Here is a 7,395-nt window from a genome sequence, read left to right as displayed (position 1 = left end):
TCCAAACAAATTTTTTGGTGGCAGCTCTGCCGCTGGCCTTCTTGCCCTCACCCCAGGAAACAGCCCCCGACACAGTGATGGCCGAGCTGCTCTCGGGGACACATGGGGCACCCTGGCTGTGACCACCAGGAAAGGTGAGCACAGACAGCAAACAAGGAATTGCTATGAGGTATAATTAAACTAGAAAAGGAGTGATTCCTTACTGCGCGGAGCTGCGGTGAGCTGCTTTAGAGGGTGGTTAGATCCATCTCAAGAGCCGCTGAGCCTTTAATCCCACCTGCTAATCCCCTACCTGAACCTTTCTCTTCATCTTCCAGGGACTTTGGTGCCTCATCACCACAGGGTGATCTCTTCAGAGGGACCCCCTGAAGTTTGGTGCCTCCAGCAGTCCCTTATCTAAGGGTCAGAGCCGGCGCTGACGCTACTGCAGAGGTTTCTCTCCGGTGGGGGGAACGGGGCTGCAATCCCCAGCTCCGGGGCAGCCCCAGCCATGGCAGCGATGCTCCAGTTGCTGCTTTGCGATGCTCTGGGATGTGTGCACTGCCAGTGGCTTGTTTCCGAGCTCACCATGGCCTGCTGTGCCCAGTGTCACTCCCAACCCCGGACGTGTTTTAACAGCTGGGGAGCACTCGAGGAGCCGCATGGAGGTGTTTCCCAGGCGTGGGGCTGCAAAGCCAGCGTGTGCAGTCAGCGCTGACGCTCCACATCACAGCCCGGGCACAGGGACCACTGGCCATTGGCAGAAGGCTTCTTCTAGGGGTGGCAAAAGGTCTTTGGATGAAAGGCAAGATGGCTCCTTGCCAGCAACCCCAGCAGTACAGTTGGCTGATGGACCCCAGCTTGGTTTCCCCAGAACTTCCCTGCCCTCCCGCAGGCACTGGGATGGCTGCAGAGGGGGTGGCCCACCCCAAGAGCCGTCCCAGGGGCAAAGCTGTGCCCCTGTGCAGAGCCCTCTGCCCGCAGGCAGGATGCGGCCCCAGCCCCCGGGAGGGGACGGGGCCATAGAGGTGACCTTCAGGAGCGGTGGCAGCATGAGCCGCCAGCCCTGCTGCGGGAGGCTGAGCGAGGAGGCCATTAGGAGTGTCAGGTGTCTACGATGCCATTACGCGTGTGATGCCTGTCTCTACACCCAGTTAATTATTAATGGGGGTCCGTGTTGCTGCCAAGGGGGACACAGCCAGGCTCACCCGGCACCAGTCGCTCCCTGCAGTGGCTGCTGCCAGAAGCGAGTCTCCCAGCGGAGCACAGCCTTTCCCGCAGCAGCCCCCGCTGCCTGCGGCACAGCAGTGAGGCAGCCCTCGGAGCAGGGAATCCCGCATCCCACGGAGGAGCTGTGCCACCAGCCAGGGACAAACACACACATTCACAATAACGCCTCTCTTTTCTCCCCTGCAGACTTTGTGCCTTTTTTCTCTTCTCCTTCTCTCCTCCTGGCTTTGCCATATGCAAAGAGGAGTAAATAAAGAATACTGATGTTAAAAAAAAAAAAAAATCAAGGGAAAGGCTGGGAATCCTTTCCCTGGGATCCTTTCCCTGGGATCTCACTCACACCAGCCCTGGCTCCATGCACATATGGTTTGCAGGGCCACGGGGCTGCCTGCCCTTGATGCTGCAGCCGGGAGGGACCTGAGGCAGCTGGGAAAGCACCGGCGAGCCCGGCTGGTGTGATGGCACGGGGATGCCACACAAGGCCACAGTAGGGACTTGAGCAAGGGAGTGACTCGGACAGGCACAAGAGGTGACTCCCACTCCAAGAATCACAGAATCATAGGATTGCCTAGGTTGGAAGAAACATATTCAAAGCGCTGCTCAGCTGTTCAGGGGTGTTTTCCCCAGCAGGTCTCAAGCAAGCCTCAGTTTGACTCTTTAAGTGTCTGGGGGAAAAGAAAAACCAGATTTCTGAATTTCAATAAGAGCCCCCCTTATCTCAACCTCCTTCATCAAGGCTGCTCCCCATTCTCTGCCCTCCAGCCTCCTTCACTTAGTGATTTACATGGTAATGGGTGTCTTTGGCCCAGAGTTCAATGGGGAATTTGCACTGATGCCTGGCTGTTGGCTTGCCCTTGGGGCAGGGGGGCAGGGGGCCAGGGGTCTGCCCCAGCCCCCTGCCCACAGCAAGGGGAACCACTCTGCTTAGTGCAGGCAAAAGCCCTGGGCAAGGGGGCGTGGGGTGTCCCAAGGCCACCCAGCGCGCCGGTGTGTGTGGGACGCGTGGATGGCACGAGCCTCCCCGCAGGACCGCTCAAGCTTGGCACGTAGCGCCGCTTCTTCCCTGCTCTTGCCAGATGGTGACTGGTGCAGAAAGGCAGAAATGTTTAGTAGATATTTCTGTTCTGTATTTGGAATGAAGCAGGAGGATATATTCATCTCCAGATGATACTGTGGATGGAATATAAATCCTGCCATCTGTAACAATGGGGGATGTGAGGCATGATCTCCTCGAATTCAGCATTTGCAGATCATCCGGACAGCTGATGCTCGAGTCTAGAAGGAACTAGCTCAAGCCAACACTATGGTTTAACAGATCTTAGAAAAATGGGCAAATTCCAAAAGATTGGAGAAATGTCAGTGTAGTTGCAGTGTTTAGAAAAATTTAAAGGCGCAGCCCAGAGACCCGCACATCAACCGGCCTGTTTATGGGGTTTTGTGGGATCTTTTTTTGGATGGGCTGATAGGTCTGGTTGATAAATGCAAGCATACCATTATAGCAAACTTGGATTTCTTCAAAGCATTTTGCTTATTACCATGTGACATTTGGATTAAAAAGCCCACGCGGTAGAAGGCATTTTCAGGTCACACACTAGATGGACTAAAATCTGTCTCAGACAGATCTCACCACGCGGTGGTTACTGGGGAGACTTCAGGGGATGGAGGTGTCCTTAGCAGGGTCCCTTGGGGAATCTGTTCCTGTTGCAACACTATGCATGTCCTTATCCAGTGATCACCCTGATTATGAAAAAGGCTGTGACGGTGAAGTCTGCAAGTGATGCAGTGGCTGGTAGGGATGTTAATAACAAGCAGGCCAGGTTGCTGTTCTAGTATCCACCAAATTGCCTGGTGAAATGGCCATAATCTAACTAAATTCATTTTAATATGGCTGCATGCAAGGGAAGGCATCTGGGAACAAAGACCGCTGCCTTTATCTCCAGGACGGGGCTTGGAAAGCTGCGGCTCAGAAGGCGGCTCAGGAATGATTGCAGGTAACTGCCTCTACATGAGCTCTCATTTTAAAAGCACGCTGAAAGCAGCTAACACCTTTCTTGAATATCTAACGGGAGAATATCAAACAAAATTAGGGGAGCAATCTCGCCTCTGTTCACGTTCCTGTTGAAATGATTACTATGGATGTTATTTCCAACTTGGGTGTCCATAATTAAAAAGGACACCAAGGTTCTGCAAAGGAAAGTCGTATGTACCGTCTGGGCATCAAACAAGCTCTGGTACGAGACTGGAAGTGTACAAACTGCTCAGCTTGCTGGAGAGAAGATTGAGAGATGCCCCGACGCCAGCGAGAAGAGTTCCTGGCAGTTCAGCAGTCTCCGCCTCGCAGAGGAGCGACAAGATCTGAAAGCTGAAACAGAAGTTAAAAAATTCAGCCTGGGAAGAAGATACAAGATCCCAGCAGGAGGTCGGGAGATGCTGGAAGAGGTGACTAGAAGGCAGCAGAATTACCAATTTCACAACAAATTCCTGTATGTGAGATATAGGTAAATCCTGATTCCGGGGAGGCTCCGAAGCCCTGTTGTGCACAACCTCATCTGCACCCAGGGGTGCTTCAGCCACCCCCGGGACACCAGGACTGCCTGTGCTGGCTTCGAGAGGTTCATGGCCAGGAAGTGGCTCAGGACTGATTTTGTTTCCCTCTCTCCCTCCTTTCCCAGGATGGAGAGTCCGGGTGAGCAGGGCCAGGCAGCTGCTCAGCCGGACACCCTGCGGAGGTGGCCTGGGATGCTGAGCCCTTGCTGATGGCTCCTTTTTTTTTTTAAATAAGAAAATCTGTTTTGTTGAAATCAAAAAGTTTGGAAGTTTGGTGTGTTATTTCCCCTGCCTCTTCTCCCATCTCTTCCCATTAGTTGTTCCTGCTCCGGAGCGGAGCAGAAGGATGGTGGGTGGCAACTGCCTTATGACTTTTCCCTTTCTAGCTGGAACGAGGCCAAACTTCCTCAACTTTGGAAAAGTGACAAGAGGAAAAAAAGAAACACTAATTCTGGAGATCTGGAATGGCAGAATAAGAAAAACAGGGGTTTGGGTTTGTTGTTTTTTTTTTTTTTTCCAAAGAAGCAAAAGAGAGGAGTGGAAGGAAAATCCATGAACAAGCATGTGGAGAGAACGTGGATGGATGAAAATGAGGGAGGATGTGCAGAAAGGCCCAGGTTTTGAAAAGCAAAACAAATTAGGGAAAGCTTTCATTGGAACCAAGCAAAACAGAAACAAGATTGAGATTTTTCATGAAGTTGCTTTTCCATTTGTCTCTGTTTGGGCAACAACGAGAGCCCCGGTGGGGGCACAGCAGCATCGCTTCGGGGAATGAGCTCATCTCCTTTGCCAGAGAAATCTCCTGTAGAGCCCCTGCGCCAAAGCAGCCCTCAGCAAGAAGAGGGTGCGAGGGGTCGGGAGGGGGTGTTTCACCATGTCAGGGCCCTGAGTGAGGGTTGCTGACTCTGCGCAGGCAGGAAAATGAATCTGTGATGAGAATAGGCAACTTCAAGGGAGAATTAGAGAGGGAATAAGCAAAATATGTCAGAGCTGTCTCTGCGTTGAGGCTGGAAACCAAGGGAATAGGCAGGAGGAATGAGAGGTTCTCATGCATGAAGATGGTTGTGATTTAGCTGGCATTGCAGGGGCCTGGTGGGAGGGTATGTGACTGAAATACCAGGGGGGGAACCGTGCGGAGGCAATGCGCTGGGGGGGACCGCAGGGAGGAGCGCCGGACGGCCAGCCCCCCCGAGCAGGCGTGCTGGAGGGGGGGAATCAGCAAACTCCTGGAGACGTCAGCCACCATTGCAGCCGTGGAGCCCTTTCACACCAGGATGGAGCCTTGGTGCCCATCACAGGGCTCATGGGAGGCTCTGCCATTGTTTAGAAGAAAAGCTGATCTTTATTCACAATTAATTGCAATGCAGATCAGCGGATGCACATGTGACAGGCTTAAACCTTAAAGCTCAAACATAGGATTGCTGAAAACTTAGTGACTCATTAATAACAGGCAGGCTCGTACGGAGAAGATCATTAAGTAAATGAGTTACAGAGGGTTGTGAGAAACTGCCGTAACCTGAACCTCAGCCAGAGGCTTTTGGGGTGAGATTCAGGCTGGGCAGTGGGTCGGCTGCCGGGCTGTACGCGCCTCTCGCCGAAAGACAGGAGGATAAAAAGGTTGGCAGTCACCAGCCAGGCTCTAAATCCCTCTCTGCAGAATAAGCAGTTATTTACGCTGCATAGGTTCCAAAACAAAAAGCTAAAAAAAAAAAAAAAAAAAAAAAAGAAGAAGAAAAGACAGTAGGAATAAGACATTTTCTGACAGGTGGGAGTCCCTGTTTGCTAAGTTTTGTTGGAAACACAAGGCAAAAATCATCTAATATTTAGTCAAATATGCCACAAATGAAGCAGAAAAGAATTCTCTCTGGTAGTGGCAGAGTGGTGCCAGGGTGCCTTCTGGCAGAGAGGGCAGAGACAAGACTGCACGTGCAGTGAATGTCAGCGGAGCAAACCCTTGCAGAGGGGCAAATACCCTCAAGTGAGTGGTGAAACTTTCAAAAAAAAAAAAGAGAAACGGGTGTGCAGCCACCAAAAGCCAGCAATATTGCCAAGCACTAAAACCCCATACCTCCAAAATACCCCTCCAAACATCACGTATTTGGTGTTATTAGCCTTCCAGCTTCTGAGAAGACAGTTGCATCATGTTTTAACACCCTTCTCTGAAACTTTGTGGGATATAAATTTTTTTCTCCCCAACAGAACAAAATAAATTGGCCAGAACTGGTGAATATGTCTGAAAAGATGGGCTTATGGAAGTATCCTTGAAACTGGAGCCCTGGGTAGTGCTGTGCTGAGCCAGCCCTGCCCAAGCCGTGGTGGGGCATGAGGTGATGGACATGGGGTGACGGGCACAGGGCGATGGGCATGGGGTGATGGGCATGAGGTGGTGGACATGGGGCGATGGGCATGTTGCGATGGGCATGGGGCAATGGGCACAGGGCAAAGGGCATGGGGTGAGGGCATGGGGCAATGGGCATGGGGCAATGGGCATGGGGTGATGGGTTCAGGGGCAAGGGGCTGCAGAGCGGGGGCCTCCTGGAGGGGAGGCAGCAGGCACCTCGACTGAGAGGCACAAAACCACTTCAGAAATCACCATTTGAAAGCAATACAGGGTACTGTATGTTAAGGGAATTAATCAGGAGCCTGTAACCAAGGCTTCTTCGCATGTAGGATATAAACAAGAATAATAACACACAGCACCGTTTGTCTTTAAATAAGCACCAGGTAATACATTTCCAACAATTCTATCCAGATGCGCCACTTGAGAACCTCTCCTAATTGTGAAATTAGAAATATTTTTGCGGTAAATGCCACAGGATGACATATAGGGAGATATTCACCCTGTGCCACTCCACAGTCTTTGCGACAGTCGAGTCCCACTTTAGTTTAAAGGTTGGTGCACAGAATGTCATTTATACTGAAAAAAAAAGTCAGCTGCAAAGTAGGAGAAACATTTGCTGTAACAGGCTTAACCTGTGAGGATTCTCAGATATCTGGTTGGGCTGAGACTGTCTGGAAAGGGAACACCACATTAAACTCCAAAGATCGGTTACTTCAATGATCTCTCCATAACAGAAAAAAAAAAAATCCCACTTTTAAGGGGTAAAGCAAAAATGTAACATAATATAGAAAATCTGGGAGTTATTGAAAGGATGAGAAATTTCAGATGGAGCTAATTCCGTATCTGTCCTTGAAAAGCTTAAGGGGGAGATGCTTTGGTTTACATTATTTAAATGCAGCTGCAACACACAAACACTGTGCTGCGAAACCGCCATATGACAGGCAGGTTCCCAGCAAAAGGGAAAAAAAATTACTGTGAAATGAAGGGCATTTGCTTCAGCAAATAAACTGTGAAGAGACAAGCTTAAATCTAACTTCAACAAGATCTTTAATATGCTATTTGGATGTTGTAAGGGTATGAGAATGCCCTTTGATATTAGTCCTGCTCCTGAGATATTTCATGCAGTAATTGCCTACATCTTTAAGGTACAATGTATTGAAACTATGGTGATTGCTATACTAAATCGGGCGATGGCTCTAAAAACGCAGAACCGAAGAGCCGGGCAAGAACCACCGAGAGCGGAGAAGACACTTCAGAATGAACTTTAAAAGGTCAAAATTTGGTCTAGCAGAATTACC

The sequence above is a fragment of the Chroicocephalus ridibundus genome, chromosome 8, assembly GCF_963924245.1.
Source record: "Chroicocephalus ridibundus chromosome 8, bChrRid1.1, whole genome shotgun sequence".
Classification (NCBI taxonomy): Eukaryota; Metazoa; Chordata; class Aves; order Charadriiformes; family Laridae; genus Chroicocephalus; species Chroicocephalus ridibundus.
The sequence above is the reverse complement of the archived record's forward strand: the minus strand, read 5'-3'. Positions refer to the sequence as shown.